The following is a 19,444-nucleotide window of genomic DNA, read 5'->3' as shown; positions in this document are numbered from 1 at the left end:
GAAATGCACCCTGTCACACACAGAGTTTCTCAAAGAAGCGGTGATGTTGTGTGCGACATGCTGGTGGAGCGCAGGCACACCTTTCTTTGAGAAGTAGTGCCGACTGGGCATCTGGTACTGGGGCACTGCGACGGACATAAGGTCTCGAAAATCCTCTGTGTCCACCAGGCGGAAAGGCAGCATTTCTGTAGCCAAGAGCTTGCAGATGGTGAAATTCAACCTCTTAGCTTGCTCATGGTTAGGAGGAAATGGTCTTTTACTTGTCCACATCTGAGGGACCGAGGGCTGGCTATTGTGCTTAGACGGGGTTGATAAGGGTGTCCCCGGCAAACTGCCGGTCTGTGAGGAAGATGCAGGCGGACATGTTAGGTTGCCTTGATCCAAAGGTGGTGCTATCGATGTCGGACAGCGCTCATGACCAGCTGGTGTTACCACCTCCAAAGAAAATGATGACCTGCCAATCACGCTGGCTGTTGCGGGTAAAGAGGTGGCAGGTCTGCGCCCCAAAACAGGTGTGACTGCTGTCCCCCCAGTCACAGAGGATGAAGAGGCCGCGGATGCACAAGATATGGCAGACGGTGGTTGGCCCGGCCGGCTAGACCGCATTGTAGCACACTGAGCTTCCCACTGCAACTTATGCTTCATGTCCATGTGCCGGTTCATGCATGAAGTACTCAAACTATGTATTTTTTGGCCTCTACTTAGCTTTTGCTGACAAATGTTACAGATAACACGAGTTGGGTCATCTTTATCGATCTGAAAAAATGCCCAGGCTATGCAAGGCTTAGCACCCATGCGACCTGAAGAGCCACCACGACTTGTGGTGAGAGGCAGAGTTGTGTTTGAGGATGCAGTTGTTGACGTGCTTCCAGTACTACGTCTCTGTCCAGGAAGGCGCAACCTGACCTCGTCACTGGCATCTTCCTCCACCTCCTCTGCTGACCTCATCTCTTGGCTGACTGTGGGTTGACAGTAAGTGGGATCTCCGACCTCATCATCATCACCCTGTGCGTTATCACACCCGTCGTCCTCAGAGCCAACCTGTTCCTGCCCTGACAAAAAACTAAAGTTGTCGCTCCAATCAGGTATTTGAGTCTTATCATCGTCTTCCTCATTGTCTCCACCAACAGGAGTTACAGTTTGGGAATGAGGGTCTACATTATGGTCAGAACCTTCTGCGTCTGGTCCTGGATCCGACTCATAAAGATTCTGGGCATCAGTGCAGATCATTTCCTCGTCTGGATTCACAGAAGCGCTGGAGTCGACCTCTGATTCCCAGGCTATAGTATGAGTAAACAGCTCTGCAGACTCAACCATCTGTTCTACCTCATACTCAGACGGGCAGCTGGAGATTTGGGAGCTGTGAGGAAGCAAGTGCGATTTGGGTGACACCTTTGAGGACTGGAGTATTTGTGATGTTGAAGTTGATGTGGAGGAGAGCCCACTTAAAGGAGCACTTGATATCCGTTGAAGCACCTGCTGTTTTTGTGCCTCATCTGGAATTTGTAGCGATTGGCGTGGCCGTAAGAAAGGGATCTTATCACATTGTCCGCTAAAAGAAGTAGACATTTTAGTTTGGCTGGAAGATGGTCTTTCTTCTGCACCTACCCCACGGACACAACCTTTTTTCCCCTTCCCAACACGCCTATTCCCCTTTCCACCAGCAGCAGGCCTTTTTCCACTCATTTTGGTGGTTAACTAATTCACAACTCTGGAGTTGTTTGCACAAAAAAACAATGGATGGTAACCGAGCAGAGCTGAGTGGCCAAACTGTGGTATTAGGCCAAAACTATTGGCTGGGTTAGATGCAGAAAAAAATTATTTTTAATTTGCAACCTGATGGAGGTCAGTATAGATGGACTAATAGACCAAGTCCCACACACTGCTAGAAGCCCAAATATTTTTTCAGAGCTAGATGCAGAAAAAAATTATTTTTAATTTGCAACCTGATGGAGGTCAGTATAGATGGACTAATAGACCAAGTCCCACACACTGCTAGAAGCCCAAATATTTTTTCAGAGCTAGATGCAGAAAAAAAATATTTTTAATTTGCAACCTGATGGAGGTCAGTATAGATGGACTAATAGACCAAGTCCCACACACTGCTAGAAGCCCAAATATTTTTTCAGAGCTAGATGCAGAAAAAAAATATTTTTAATTTGCAACCTGATGGAGGTCAGTATACATGGACTAATAGACCAAGTCCCACACACCGCTAGAAGCCCAAATATTTTTTCAGAGCTAGATGCTGAAAAAAATTATATTCAATTTGCAACCTGCTGGACGTCAGTATAGAAGGACTAATAGAACAAGTCCCACACACTGCTAGAAGCCCAAATATTTTTTCAGAGCTAAATGAAGAAAAAAATTATTTTTAATTTGCAACCTGATGGAGGTCAGTATAGATGGACTAATAGACCAAGTCCCACACACTGCTAGAAGCCCAAATATTTTTTCAGAGCTAGATGCAGAAAAAAATTATTTTTAATTTGCAACCTGATGGAGGTCAGTATAGATGGACTAATAGACCAAGTCCCACACACCGCTAGAAGCCCAAATATTTTTTCAGAGCTAGATGCAGAAAAAAATTATTTTTAATTTGCAACCTGATGGAGGTCAGTATAGATGGACTAATAGACCAAGTCCCACACACTGCTAGAAGCCCAAATATTTTTTCAGAGCTAGATGCAGAAAAAAATTATTTTTAATTTGCAACCTGATGGAGGTCAGTATAGATGGACTAATAGAACAAGTCCCACACGCTGCTAGAAGCACAAATATTTTTTCAGAGATAAATGAAGAAAAAAATTATTTTTAATTTGCAACCTGATGGAGGTCAGTATAGATGGACTAATAGACCAAGTCCCACATACTGCTAGAAGCCCAAATATTTTTTCAGAGCTAGATGCAGAAAAAAATTATTTTTAATTTGCAACCTGATGGAGGTCAGTATAGATGGACTAATAGACCAAGTCCCACACACTGCTAGAAGCCCAAATATTTTTTCAGAGCTAGATGCAGAAAAAAATTATTTTTAATTTGCAACCTGATGGAGGTCAGTATAGATGGACTAATAGACCAAGTCCCACACGCTGCTAGAAGCCCAAATATTTTTTCAGAGATAAATGAAGAAAAAAATTATTTTTAATTTGCAACCTGATGGAGGTCAGTATAGATGGACTAATAGACCAAGTCCCACACACTGCTAGAAGCCCAAATATTTTTTCAGAGCTAGATGCAGAAAAAAATTATTTTTAATTTGCAACCTGATAGAGGTCAGTATAGATGGACTAATAGACCAAGTCCCACACACTGCTAGAAGCCCAAATATTTTTTCAGAGCTAGATGCAGAAAAAAATTATTTTTAATTTGCAACCTGATGAAGGTCAGTATAGATGGACTAATAGACCCAGTCCCACACACCGCTAGAAGCCCAAATATTTTTTCAGAGCTAGATGCAGAAAATTTTTTTATTCAATTTGCAACCTGATGGAGGTCAGTATAGATGGACTAATAGACCAAGTCCCACACACTGCTAGAAGCCCAAATATTTTTTCAGAGCTAGATGCAGAAAAAAATTATTTTTAATTTGCAACCTGATGGAGGTCAGTATAGATGGACTAATAGACCAAGTCCCACACACTGCTAGAAGCCCAAATATTTTTTCAGAGCTAGATGCAGAAAAAAATTATTTTTAATTTGCAACCTGATGGAGGTCAGTATAGATGGACTAATAGACCAAGTCCCACACACTGCTAGAAGCCCAAATATTTTTTCAGAGCTAGATGCAGAAAAAAATTATATTCAGTTTGCAACCTGATGGAGGTCAGTATAGATGGACTAATAGAATGATGCTATGCCCAAAAGATTTTACTTCACTAGGTGCAGTAAAAAAATTGGTATTCTATACACAGGTGGTATATCTTCCAACACAGATAGGCTACTCCACTGACTAACACACTCTGCAATAGGCCAAAAAGGATTAGCTTTGCTAGATTCAGCCAAATGCTGTGAAAAAAACTTGCACAGCACTGGCACAGACCTGCCTGGCAAAAACTGATAGGAACTGATGTAACCTAGTCCTGAAAAGGACTCCAATTACAATTAGTCTTTACTCCCACAATCTATCTATTTAAGAGCACAGACCTGCCTGATAAAAGTCGTAGGAAATGCTGTAACCTAGTCCTTAAAAGGACTGCAATCACAACTATTCCCTACTCCCAAGCTATCTGTATATTTGTGCGAAAATTGGCTTGAAATTAACAAGGTATAGCGCACACAGCAACAGCGGTGCCGTCTAACACGCAGCTGCAGCAGTGAGAAAATGGTGGCGACGGGGAAAATGGCTTGGTCTTATAGGGCAAGGACATGTGACATACACTGCCAATCACACATGCCCTTGCTTGTGTGAAAAAAAGCACTTCGCTCCGTGTGTGCGCTGCTGATAGGCTGACAGATTGCACCTCCCCACTGCAAATGCGGGAAAGAGAAAAAAAAATGGAGATCTTCATTGTTCCTGCAGAGATCCATCCCCTGCCCCTCCCCCCGCCCCGCTGTACACTCAAACTGCGTATTAACATTAATTTTCAGCATTACTGAGAAAAAATCCAGTTATGATTTTGGTGCACGAACAGTTATCGAACATAACCTCGAACAGCCGAATTTTTCTCAAATTGTTCGTGTTCGCCGACCGGCTCGAACACCGCCCAAAACAGCTCGAACTTGAGATTGGCGAACAGTTCGAGTAGAACAACGCTCATCTCTAATGGAGACCCTTAAAAATTTTAATAGCTTTTGATCAGTTTCACAGATCACAGAGATTTTATAGACCGCATTACACTGTGTGGCTGAGTAATGGAACCCTAAAAATTTTTAACAGCTTTTGATCAGTTTTACAGTTGAAAGAAATGTTCACAGACCACCTTACATTACACTGTGTGGCTGAGAAGTGGAAGCCAGGAAAATGTTTCAATGATTTTTGGGAGTGTCATGTAACACAATAAAGGAACTTAAAGCACGTAATACTTCATGGACCAAAATATATAAAATTTTTTCAGCCCCCACAAGAAAAGCTGTAGCTATATATTTTCCAATGGACTGCACAAACCTAATCCCTGTCTAATAGATTCTGCCACTCTCCCTGCTCCTGTGACTCTCTCTCCCTCCCTACACTAAATGCACAATGTATGTGATACAAACAGCAAAGCAAAGGATTAGCCCTGACAAGGGCTGTTGGGATGATGGTTCAGCTTCAGCACCAGTATCAACAGTACAGGACTGTGAATCGTTATACTGTGCACACACGCCTATACAAGCACTCTCTCCCTCCCTACACTTAATGCAGAATGTATGTGATGAAAACAGCAAAGCACAGGATTAGCCCATGCAAGGACTTTTAGTATGATGGTTCTGCTTCAGCACCAGTATCAATTGTTATACTGCGCACACGCCTGTACAAGCACTCTCTACCTCCAATATGAACTGTCACAGAACTGTGCAGGGGCATCAGTGTGTCGAGCCTGGCGCTGCCTGCTCTTTTATAATCTCTGATTATGTCAGACAGACAGCCAATCATAGTAATGCCACTACCAAGATGGCAACTGCATTAAGTGACACACATAGTGCCCCATAAAACTGTCACACTGGTTAACCCTATCAGTGAACACCGCAAAAAAAAAAACAATGGGGCAAAAAACTATGCTTTGTCATCATACTGCCGAACAAAAAGTGGAATAAAACAATAATCGGAAAGACGAAGAAAACAAATAAAAATAGTATCACTGAAAACGTCATCTTGTCCCACAAAAAAAAAGCCGCCATACAGCTCCATCAGTAGAAAATTAAAAAAGTTATAGCTCTCAGAATTCAGCGACGCAAAAATTATTCTTTTTTCTATAAAATAGGTTTTACTATTTTAGAGCGCCAAAACATAAAAAAAAATATAAAATATAAATGTGGTATCGCTGTAATTGAACTGACCCCAAGAATAAAGCTGTCTTATCAATTTTACCACATGTGGAATGGCATGAAAAGAAAAACAAAAAAACAATTCCTGAATTGCAGATTTTTGTTCATAATGCCTTGCAAAAATCGGAATAGAAAGAGATTAAAAAACATTATGTGCCCGAAAACGGAACTAATAAAAATGTCAACTTGTCCCTCAAAAAATAAGCCCAAACACGACTCTGTTCTGTTGTCACAAATAAAGGAAAATTATAGCTCACAAAATATGTAGATGCAAAAACTTGTTTTTGAAATAAAAAGCATCTTTTAGTGTGTGACAGCAGCCAAACAAAAAAAAAAACAATATAATATCTCTGTAATCGCACCGACTCAAAGAATAAGATAATCTAATCACTTTTACCTCATGAAGAATGGCGTAAAAGATAAATAAAGCCAAATCTTCACTTGCTGTTGATTTTTTTCATTCTGCCTCCCAAAAGATCACAGTAAGGCTCGGCTCACATTAATGCTGCGCTCTGCACTGAGTGCTTACACCAAGGTTTCTGTGTAAATCTCTGAAATGTGATTCAGACGGAACCCCCCATCGGAAGATTCCCTATAATGAGGCAAATGGAGGCACTGTGGACGCTGTCTGGCCTGTGATCCGACGATGTCCATCTTTTTAGGTGTGCATAAAAGCACGCTTGACCACTTCTGAAAAGGAAACTGCTGAACAGAGGCCAGACGGAGTCCAGGAGTTTCATCTGAATTACGTAATTTGGGGATTTAGATGGAAACCCCAAAGTAAGTGATCAGTGTAGAGCGCTTGTTAAATATGATCCAAAATGTTATGTAAAATGTTCCCAACAGAAGCTTCAAATCAATCCACAAAAAAAGCAAATCCCCACTAAGGTCCATCATCTGTTAATGAAAGTATAGGGGGCTTACATGTTGCTGGTAGTGCAAAAGCTCTGGAAAAGTGAAATCGCTCCTTGCCCCCCAAAAGAAATTCAGCAAATTCTGCGCTCCCAAATCCAAATGGCCCTCTCCCTACTGAGCCCCACAGTGTGCCTAAACTGTATTTTATGTCCACATGTTTAGCATTTCTGTAGCGCTGAGAGATCGCCTAATTTACGGGTGCATGTCTCCAGAAGTATGAGCTGGGCATAATGTACTGGCACTACAACGTACTGTGCACTACAACATACTTAGCACTACAATGGTATATTTGCAATTTTCACTCAACAACATCCACTGCTGAATGTTTATGGAAAACACCCATGTATAATTTAAAAAATGGGGTCACTTGAGGTGGGTATTCTGCTTTTCTGGCACTTAGGGGCTCTGTATATGGAGTCTGCAAACTATTCTAGGAAAGTCTGTGCTCCCAGATTCAAATAGCGCTCGTCCATCCTGAGTCTCGCCGTGTGGCTAAGCAGTACTGTACAGCCATGTTCAGCAGAAATTGTGGAACAAATTTTGAGGCCATTTTTACCCATTTCCCAGTGTTAAAATGTAAAATCTGGGGCTAAAACAAAATTTTGGTGCTAAAAATGTAATTATTTTTTATACAATGCCCAATCGTATAAAATTCTGTGACACATTTGTGGTGTCAAAATGATCACTGCACCCCTAAATGAATAAATTGAGAGGTTTAGTTTGTAAAATGGGGTCACTTATTGGGGGTTTTGTTGTTCTGGCACCTCAGAGGCTCTCCCAATGGGTCATGGCACCCACAAACCATAACAAAGAAAATTTGAACTATAATATGGTGTTCCTTCCCTTCTGAGCTTTGCACTGTGCCTGAAAAGTATTATCTGATTACATTACATGTAGGGTATTGGTACACTCAGGAAAAACTGCACAACAAACTGAGGTCCATTTTTTCCTACTATCCCTTAGGACAATTAAAAACTTGGGTCTAAAACAACATTTTAGTGGTAAAAATGTAATTGTTCTTTCTTCACCGCCCAATGGTATAAAATTCTGTGAGGTACATGTGGTGTCAACATGCTCACTGCACCACTAGATGAATTCATTGGTGGGTGTAGTTTGCAAAATGAAGTCACTTATGGTGGGTTTCTGCTGTTCTGGCACATAAGGGGCTCTGCCAATGAGACCTGGCCCCCTCGAGCCATTCCAGCAAAATCGGAACTCCAATATGGCGCTTCTTCCCTTTTGAGCTTTGTACTGTGCCTCAAAGATAGTTTTGGACCACATATCAGGTATCATTGTAATCAGTAGAAATTGCACAACAAATTTTGGGGTCAATTTTCTCCAGCTATCCTTGCGAACATGAAAAAATTGGGGGCTAAAACAACATTTTTGATGGAAACATTTTTTTTTCATTTTCACAGTTCAACGTTGTACAATTCTGTGAAGCACCTGTGGTTCAAGGTGCTCACCACACCTTTAGATAAATTCCTTGAGGAGTCTAGTTTCCAAAATGGGGATCACTTTTGGGGGGATTCCACTGTTTAGGCACATCAGGAACCCTCCATACACAACACCTGCAGAACATTCTATAAACGTCTATGTTCCAAAACAACGCTCCTTACTTTCTGAGCCTTGCCGTGCATACAAACAGTATATGTGGGGTATCAACATACTCAGGAGAAATTGCACCACAAATTTTGGGTTCCATTTTCTCCTGCTACCCTTGTGAAAATAAAAAATATGGGGCTAAAAGAACATTTTTGTGGGAAAAATTAGATTTTTTATTTTTATGGCTCTACGTTATAAACTTCTGTGAATCACCTGGAGATTCAAGGTGTTCACAACACATTTAGATATATTCTGGAAGGGTCTAATTTTTAAAATGTGGTCACTTTGGGGGGGGTTTCCACTGTTTAGGCACATCAGGGACTCTCTAAACGCGACATGGCATTTACTCTAGACTCCAGCCATTTTTGTGTTCAAAAAGTCAAGTGGTGCTACTTCCTTTCGGAGTCCTGCCATGTGGCCAAATAGTAGTTTTCCCCCACATATTGGGTATCTGCGTACTCAGGAGATATTGCACAACAAATTTTGGGGTCCATTTTCTCGGTTACCCTTGTAAAAATAAAAAAGAACAATTTTGTGAGAAAATGTGATTTATTTTCATGGCTCTACGTTATAAACTTCTGTGAAGCACCTAGGGTTCTAGGTGGTCACCACACATCTAAATACATTTCTTGAATGGTCTAGTTTCCAAAATGAAGTCACTGGTGGGGGGGTTTCCACTGTTTAGGCACATCAGGGGCTCTCTGAATGCGACATGGCATCCGCTAATGATTCCAGCCAATTTTGCATTCAAAAAGTCAAATGACGCTCCTTCCCTTTCTAGCCATGCCATGCGCCCAAACTGTTGTTTTCTTTCAAATTTGGGGTATCGTCATACTCAGGCGAAATTGCACAACAAATTTTGGGGTCCATTTTCTCCTGATACCCTTGTGAAAATAAAAATGATGGGGCTAAAGTAAACTTTTTATGAAAAAAAAATAAAATGTTAATTTTATCCTTCCACATTGCATTAATTCCTGTGAAGCACTTGAACAGTTAATAAACTTCTTGAATGTGGTTTGAGGGGTGCAGTTTTTAGAATGGTGTCATTGTTGGGCATTTTCTGTCATATAGGCCCCAAAAGTCACTTCAAATGTGATGTGGTCCCTGAAAAAATGTTTTTCTAAATTTCATTGGAAAAATTAGAAATTGCTGATCAACTTTTTTTAACCCTTCTTACTTCCTATAAAAAAAAAAATGTTTCAAAAATGATGCAGCTGTAAAGTAAACGTGTGGTAAATGTTATTCATTAACAAATTTGTGTAATATAACTCTCTGGTTTAATGGCATAAAAAATACATTTTAAAATTGCAAAATTTTCTACATTTTTCGCCAAATTTTCAACATTTTCACAAATAAATGCAAGTCAAATCAAAGAAATTTTACCACTATCATGAAGCACAATATGTCATCTTGTGCAAAGTGGCTTCGGAGATAAGTGACAGTTATTTCAAAGGCCATGGACTAACACCCGTCTTCTTCTCTTTTCACACAGGTACATGCTCTGCTCCTGCACATTCCTCTGCTTCCTGTATATGTCGCCATCTAATGCTCTGCTTCCCTGATTCAACTTACTGGTACATGCTCTGCTCCTGCACATTCCTCTGCTTGCTGTATATGTCGCCATCTAATGCTCTGCTTTCCTGATTCAACTTACTGGTACATGCTCTGCTTCTGCACATTCCTCTGCTTGCTGTATATGTCACCATCTAATACTCTGCTTCCCTGATTCAACTTACTGGTACAATTCTCCGCTTGATATTTCTGCTTTATCTGTCCCATTCCCTTCAATACTCACATATGTCTGTCCTTTCCCTACTGTAGATTTTATCTGATGTTTAGAGGTGCCAAACTGCAGAGCCTACAGAGTCCTAGCTCCGTCTTTGATCACCCAGCCATCTCCTGGTGAGGTGAGCAGCTGCTAATTTAGCCACAAGCAGCTCCCACAATGCCCCTCACCTGATGGTTTAGTGTGACCTATATATTTAGAAGCTCCTTAAGGGGTGCACGCGTGCTGGGTTGTGCACGAGTCTTCGTGTGCAAAGTGGCTTCGTAGATAAGTGGCAGTTATTTCAGAGGCAGTTAGTCAGGGCAGGAGTCAGGTAACCAACACTTTGACCACTTACTCTCTTTTAACTATGTTTCTGTTAGCTCTCACTTTTTCCTCTATAGTCCTCCACTTTCTAGTAACCCCTCAAATCCCTACACCTAGTAAGGAACTTTTCTTCTCTCCCTCCATCCTTCCCATTCATCTCACCTCCTCCTCAGAATTATTCCTCAGCATTCAATTCTGGATCTCCAAACACAGACAGCCACCTCATGCTCTCTCTTGCTCCCACCTGCTAACACTTTCTCTGCTCCTCCTCACTGCTGGAGATATCTCTCCAAATCCTGGTCCTCCTCGCCATATCCTCACAGTTACTTCTACCTGCTATCCACGACCTTCCACAAACTGTCGCAACCCTTCTAACCTCATACCCATCCAACTAATCCCCACTTCCTCAGTTGCACTAACAGGAGCTCTATGGAATGCTCGCTCAGTCTGCAACAAACTTTCTTACATCCACGACCTTTTCATTACTAACAAACTTTCCTTCCTCGCCATCACCGAAACCTGGCTCACCCCCTCTGACACAGCCTCCCCAGCTGCACTTTCATATGGCGGATTCCACCTTTCCTACACCCCCCGCCCCAACGGCAAACATGGTGGAGGCGTAGGTTTTCTCCTGTCAGATACCTGCGCTTTCACCCAAATCCCACTGCCACCCTTCGTTACACTCCCCTCTTTTGAGGTGCACTGTGTGCGCATCTATTCCCCCTCTGACCTCCAACTGGCCGTCATCTACCAACCCCCAGAGCTAGCCACCACTTTCTTAGACCACTTCACCACCTGGCTGCTTCACTTCCTTTCCGCTGACATCCCCACTATCATAATGGGTGACTTCAACATCCCCATTGACACTTCCCACTCGTCTGTCTCTAAGTTCCTATCCCTCACTTCCTCCTTCGGCCTTACTCAATGGTCTTCTGCAGCTACTCATAAAGATGGCCACACACTGGACCTCATCTTCACCCGCCTCTGTTCCCTATCTAACCTCTCTAACTCACCTCTCCCTCTCTCTGACCATAACCTCCTCACATTCTCTACCCTCTCCTCTCCAGGTGTACAATCCCAACTTCACAAACTTACACACGCTCGCAGAAACCTTAAACACCTTGACCTACACTCACTCTCTGAATCCCTCCTCTCTCTTACAGACATAAATTCCTTACACAATGCCGTCTCACACATATCAAAGCTCGCACAATCAACAGGCAACCCTGGCACACCAAACTTACTAAAGAAGTGCGACGGGCCTCCAGGGTTGCGGAGCGGAGATGGAAAAGGTCCCACTCCATCGAGCACTTCATCGAATTCAAGCAATCCCTCACTATTTTCAAGTCCACACTCACTGCAGCAAAGCAAACATACTTCTCATCTCTCATATCCTCCCTGTCCCACAACCCTAAACAGCTATTTAACACTTTCAATTCTCTCCTTCGTCCCCCAGCACCTCCTCCCTCCTCTCTCATCTCAGCCGAAGACTTTGCCTCAGTCTTCAAGCAGAAGATTGACACCATCAGACAAAGCTTTTGCCTAAAGTCCCCACAACCCCTCCTCATATCTACTCAACCTTCCTCCTCCAAATCCCACTTCTCCACCATTACAGAAGGTCAAGTCTCCTCATAACTCTCCAGATCACACCTCACCACCTGCGAACTTGACCCAATCCCATCCCACCTCTTCAACCTGTCACTAACAACCGGTGTCTTCCCCTCATGTTCAAACATGCCTCAATCACACCCATCCTCAAAAAGCCCTCCCTTGACCTATCCTCTCTGACTAGCTACCGCCCCATATCACTTCTCCCCTATGGCTCAAAACTACTAGAACAACATGTCCACCTTGAACTGTCCTCCCACCTCTCCTCCTGTTCACTCTTCGACCGCCTACAATCTGGCTTCCGACCGCATCACTCGACTGAAACTGCCCTGACCAAAGTCGCCAATGACCTACTAACCACCAAATCCAAGCGACACTACTCCATCCTCCTCCTTCTGGACCTGTCATCTGCCTTCGACACAGTCGACCATTCCCTCTTACTACAGATTCTCTCATCTCTTGGCATCTCGGACTTGCCCCTATCTTAGATCTCCTCATACCTAACAGACAGGACATTCAGCATCTCCCACTCACATACCACCTCTTCATCTCGCCCTCTATCTGTCGGTGTCCCCCAAGGTTCAGTTCTAGGACCTCTGCTCTTCTCCATCTACACCTTTGGCCTGGGACAGCTCAGAGTCTCACGGCTTTGAGTATCACCTCTATGCTATGACACACAGATCTACCTCTCTGGACCCGATATCTCCTCCCTACGAACCAAAATCCCACAATGTTTGTCCGTCATCTCATCCTTCTTCTCTGTCAGATTTCTAAAACTTAACATGGATAAAACAGAGTTCATCATCTACCCACCCTCTCATTCATATCCCCCATCTGACCTATCCATCAACGTCACTGGCTGTTCACTCTCCCCAGTCCCACAAGCTTGCTGCCTTGGGGTAACCCTGGACTCTGATCTCTCCTTCAAACCACATATCCAAGCCCTTTCCACTTCCTGCCCACTCCAACTCAAAAATATCTCCTGGATCCATGCATTCCTCAGCAAAGACTCTGCAAAAACACTAGTGCATGCCCTCATCATCTCCCGTCTTGACTACTGCCACCTCTTGCTCCGTGGCCTCCCTTCCAGCACTCTTGCGCCCCTCCAATCTATCCTAAACTCTGCTGCCCAAATAATCCACCTGTCCCCCCGCTATTCCCCGGCCTCTCCCCTCTGTTAATCCCTTCACTGGCTCCCCATTGCCCAGAGACTCCAGTTCAAAACCCTAACTATGGCATACAAAGCCATCCACAATCTGTCTCCTCCATACATCTGTGATTTAGTCTCCCGGTACTTACCTGCATGCAACCTCTGATCCTCACAGGATCTCCTTCTCTACTCCCCTCTTATCTCCTCTTCCCACAATCGCATACAAGACTTCTCCTGCGCATCCCCCCTACTCTGGAACTCTCTACCCCAACACATCAGACTCTCGCCTACCATGGAAGCCTTCAAAAGAAACCTGAAGACCTACCTCTTCCAACAAGCCTACAACCTGCAGAAACCACCTCCCCCGCCCCACGACATTACTGCATGACCTCCTCTACCCCCACCTACTGTATTCTCACGCATCCCTTGTAGACTGTGAGCCCTCCTGTACCAGTCGCTGACTCATTTTAAGATTATGTAAATGTTTTTGCTATGTATGTCCCTATCACATGTAAAGCGCCATGGAATAAATGGCACTATAATAATAAATAATAATAATAATAATAATGTCATGAAAAGCTATTCTCAGAATCATTAGGATGCATTGAAGGGTTCCAGAGTTATTAACTCAAAGTGACACTGGTCAAAATTGTAAAATTTAGCCTGGTCATGAAGGTAAAAACAGGCTTGGGGGGTAAAGGAGTTAAAAGGGTACTCCGGGGAGATAAAAAAAATTTGTACTGTCCCTGTCCTTAAACTATAAAGATGAGATGCCTAGTGCACTTCTATTATCTCTAGAACACATAATTCAGTGTGACAGGAGCTGCTCCTCATTCTCCTCCCCTCAAGTCTGGGACAATATGTCACACAGCAGTTTGAAGCTCCCTGCTGGGACTAACAGCCAGTCTGAGAAGAGTGGGCATGACCTGCTCCCTGCTATGGTAGTAGTCCTACAGTGAAGGTGAGATTATAAGCTGACTGACTGCTGCTACTTAAAGCCAGAAGGAGGATAAGCCCCCCCCCACAAAGCCCACTTATCTCATGCTGCAGTAAAGGAGACATCAGTAGCTGCTGCTACTAAAAGCCAGGAGTAGGCCACACTCCTCTTCTCTTCTAACTGTTACTCACAGCGGAGAGCTTCACACTGCTATGTGACATATTGTCCCAGATGGGAGGGGTGAGGAGCAGCTGTCACACTGAATTACAAGTGTTCTAAAGACAATAGAAGTGCAGTGGGCATTTAACCTTTATAGCTTATGAGGGCAGGGAGAGTACAAAATTTTTTAGTACTCCTTTAAAGGTGCTGACTTGAACTCCAAATTTCTCATAACTCAATACTATTGAGCTTCTGTTGGAAGCGAAAGATAAATAAAGTAGATTAAGCCTTCTATTACCTTGAAGTTTCAAACATTACATTTGTATTGATTAAGTCCCAGAATAACCATTTAAAGTTAAATAGATTAGGAAAAAAGTCTCGAATGGGTTATTCTGAATGTATGTTTAGGAATGTGACAGTTGCTTTTGTTATTACATATGTAATAAAAATTTGTTTGGCATTTATCAAAATTCATAGTAATATAATATTACTAGAATAGTCCTATGCCATCTGGAAAACTCCTTTTTGACTGAAGCAAACCCTTTGATTAATTGATCAATACAATTCTAGATTTTCTAACCCTCCAGGTTGAAGCCCTCACTGTAGAAATTGATCAGTTTGGTCCAACTTTATTGAACCAACTTTCTCCTGCAATAATTTTATATAATGTAATTTTAAATTATTGGATGACCATGTAATACTTGTCTACATTATCTCAGCCAGAGCAGGAACATGTGCAAAGGGGATGACCTTACAGCATAACTCTTTGAGGCTATGTGCGCACAATGCTTATTTGAAGCAGAAATTTCCTGAGCGTTTCTGAATCTCCTTGGCAGGAAAAATGCATGCGGATTTTACATGCGTTTTTGACTTGTTTTTGATGTGTTTTGATGTGGTTTTTACATGCGTTTTTTGAAGCGTTTTTGTACATCAATGAATGCTTTTTGGAGCTAAATAAAGTTATTTGGTGGGACATTGCTTAAACCCTTGGATTACCATAAGAACTGGGGTGAGTATATTGGTTCATTTAAAAGATTAAAGAATGTGCCTGTTGTATTTCAAATAAAGTGTTTACACTGTGTCTGTGAGTTTATTTAACTCTTTACTTTACTTTAATTAAGTTTGGTCATGAAAAGGTCTGATTGACACCTTGACATAACCAAACAAAAGAGCTGGGTGTCAGCTAGTCCCATTTGCCCAATCTTCATCAGCATTTCTATTAATGTAATTTATGCGGCTGCTCTTTTTAGCCTGGGAAGGTGCCATTAAGTAAACATGGTCCTTGGCCAATATTAATAGCTCACAGCTGGTTCGTTAGCCCCTATTTCCCCCCGATCAGCACTCCACAGCGCTTTGGACATAACGTATTTTTGTTGCGTCCAAAACGCGGTGTTCTAATGCCGCACATTTGTTGTCGGTACATGTGAATCCACCGCATATAATGACACTTCAATTGGTCAATATCTGCAGTGCAGACTAGCGTGTCTGCTACAGAAATTGACATGCTGCGGGTGAGTTTGGGTACATGGCCATGGTCAGGAGCCGCTGCAGGTTTGACGCTGCGTGTTTATACAGCGTCAAACCCGCAGCATCCAGATGTTATGGAATAGTTGATGGGATCTCTAGAAATCCCATGTCCACTATGCGTGCATAAGAGGTTGCGAATCACCCACGGACACTCACATGCGGCGCGTCTTTCAGGACCGCAGCATGTCAAATTCTCTTGCGGAGTCGCTAGTCTGCGCAACAGAAATTTGACCACTAGAAAGTATTGAATGCAGTAAATAAGCATAGTTCAGTGAACACATGTGGATTTACCTGCGTTCAATAGAATGCAACATTTTGGACGCAGAAAAAATATGCGTCCAAAGCGCTGCTACGTCTGTATCGTGGTCACAGAGCCTAATTTTTTTTAAAAAAAAAATGGTGTGGGCTTCGGCGTCATTTTTATAACCAGCAAAGGGAAAGCCAACCAGGGGCTGATATTAGTAGCCAGGGAAGGGGCCATCAGCCAAAAATGTTTCCTGGATATCAATATCAGCTGTTCGTTTAGCCTTTACTGGCTAGATTACAGGGGTACCCCAGAAAAAAATTGACGTGGAGTCCTCCTATAAAATCGAACCAGCAAAGGCTAAATTAGACAGCTGCAGGCTGATATTAATAGCCGAGGAAGGGGCCATGGATACTAGCCCCCCTCCGCGGCTATTAATATCACTCCTCAGCAGTCCCAGAAATGGCGCATCCATAAGATGGCACTTAGCCTCCACTCTTCCCACTGCCCTGTAGTGGTGGCGAGTGGGGTAATGGGGTCGGGGTTCATGTCAGCCTTGTATTGGCAGCTGATATGAAGCCCAGGTTAGTAATGGAGGGCGTCTATAAGACGCCCCCATTACTAACTGCGTGTAAAATGGTTGCCGCCTTTTCAATAAAAACACAACCAAAATAAAATATTTTAATGAAATAAAAAACACACGGTTTTTGTTTTATTTTATTTTTTTTGTACGTCTCCGCGAAGCCCTCGATCTCCTGAAAAACACGTAAAATAACAAACAACCATATTCCTCACCTGTCCGCCGTCAACGACGCAGTCCATGTGCCGCCAACGACTGTCCCACGATGATCTGGGTCACTTCTACAGCTGTGACATCAGCAATCACTGATGTCACCGCTGTAGAATACAGCACTGTATACTGACAGAGGTGTAAAATCACCCCTATCTGTATACATGGTGCATGAGGTCACTGGGGTTCATCAGCTGAAGATCAGCTGATCAGCCCCGGCGAGCTCACCACCATGGGAGCCTTCTTCTGAAGGTTCCCATGGTGAGGTCACGTGAGCATCAGCTGATCAGTCACGTGTCCATTCAGCTAATTGCTGACGTCACCACAGATATCATCGACCAGGATGACACCGGGGGCCGCCAGACAGGTGAGTATGAGGATTTTTTTTAATTTTTACTTTTTTTTATACCGCAGGCATGCGGACTGGGCAGACCAGACTACTGCTCCTCCCAGGCACGCCACTCTCATTGTTATCACCGAGACCGGCAGTCGGATGAGAGGAGTTGTAGTCCTCCTCTCCCGACCCGGGTACCACCCGCAGCGCGTTTCTGGTGCGAATTTGCAGCCATTGGCTTTCATTGAAACGCAGCAAATCCACAGGTTACCTGCGGTTTTGCTGTGTTTCAATTCAAGTGACCATGGACCATCAGCTGACCTGTGACATCAGCGCAAGTCCTGGCAGCCTGCTCCCCACAGTATACCACTGGCCGACGGGGAGAGAGCATCGCTGGGGACCAGGACGACACCGGGGGCCACCGGACATGTGAGTATGAGGTTTAATTCTTTATTTTTACCTTTTTTTATCACAGGCACGCGGGCTGCTCCTCCCATCCAGTTGTAGTCCTTCTCTCCCGACCCAGGTGCTACACGCAGCGCATTTCTGGCGCAAGTTCGCGCCTATTGACTTTCATTGAAACCCAGCAAATCCGCAGGTATAGATATTATACCTGTGGGTTCGCTGCGGTTCAATGCAAGTCAATGGGCGCGAATTCGCGGCGGAAATGCCCGATCAATGGTTATGCTGCGGTTTTTAATGCAATGTGAATCCGGAGCAGAAATTTCCTCATCATGTGCACAGCACATCCGGATTTGCATTGCAATACCTGGCAGACCTATTAACAAGCGTCTTCGCAGCGTTTCCGCATCAAAAACGCATCATGTGAACTTAACCTAAATCTGATGCCATGTCTCTTAAGAAAAAATGCAAACACATACTGTACATCTCTTTCAAATCTTTACTTTATAGATTATTTCACATTATTTTCCATCCTGCATATAATCATCTTGTAATATGTTAATCAGCTATCCAAAAAAAACAGCAATGATCCCAATCAGCCAAACACCTAAAGTTTAGTTGACCATATTTGAAAGGTCATATATTGTCATTAAACATTACAGACACAAACTATTGTGACAAAATATCTACTGCTATTAAAAGTATTGTTACAAGCTTTGCTTTTTATAATAAACTTTCTTTTATTCCAGGAGTGATTACAGCAATGACAATTATTTCACTGCAATACTACTGTTAATTTTGGGGTGAAACAAATAAGAAAGGATAATACATTAGTAACTTGTCAAATATAAGAATTAAATTAAACAAGTAAAAGTAAGAAGTGTGGGGGCGAAAAAATTGTTAGTGCCAACTACTTAAAAACTTTTCTCACAAACTATATTGATATCAGGTTCTGTTCAAAAGTAAAACCACACACAATTCATGACCATGAACCTGTGCAACCTAAGACAAAAAATAGAGGGTCCCAGGGGAAGAACTAGATCAGAGACTATCCATACTTTCTGAATATATTTTTCTTTTAGAAAAGACATTAAGTATTATGAAGGTTTGAAAGGATATACTATATTGTCAGTATCCTCTACTACTTCAAACAGAATTTTTTATTATTTAAGCAGAAAGTCAGTAACAAGCTATGCCCAGGACTCTTACCTCGCTGAAATTCTTGCATTATCCGATGTTGAACTAAACCTCTAAATGTACATAGGCCTTTGCAGAGAGACACAAAAGGTGAGACCGAGAGGCATCATCTTAGAGGACGTTAGGAGTGTTATTGTTTATTTTACAATGGAATGAAAAACTTATAAAATCTATTTTGAAAAAATCAATTGTTAAAATGCATAATAAAATGTCATTGTGTTTTGTCTTAATGAAAGATCTCTGAATACAGAGGCTTCAAAATACAGTTAGCTCTTAATATGAATAGTACAGTTTTAAAAAAGTATATACAATGAATAGTTTATTTCTACCTTAAACAGTACATGGCAAATGTGCACTTAGGATCGATTGCTGTTACAGTGGATTGTAAATAAAATGTAATGGAAGGTATATAGAGGTTTGAACACCATAAGCAAAATATAAAAGTGAATTAGTGACCATATAAAATTCAAAATCTCATTCAAAACTTGTCTGTGTGATCCGTTTTGTATTGTCATAA

The sequence above is a fragment of the Phyllobates terribilis genome, unplaced genomic scaffold (assembly GCF_046119375.1).
Source record: "Phyllobates terribilis strain yellow unplaced genomic scaffold, ASM4611937v1 Scaffold_11__3_contigs__length_659146591, whole genome shotgun sequence".
Lineage (NCBI taxonomy): Eukaryota > Metazoa > Chordata > Amphibia > Anura > Dendrobatidae > Phyllobates > Phyllobates terribilis.
Note: the sequence above shows the minus strand (reverse complement) of the source record.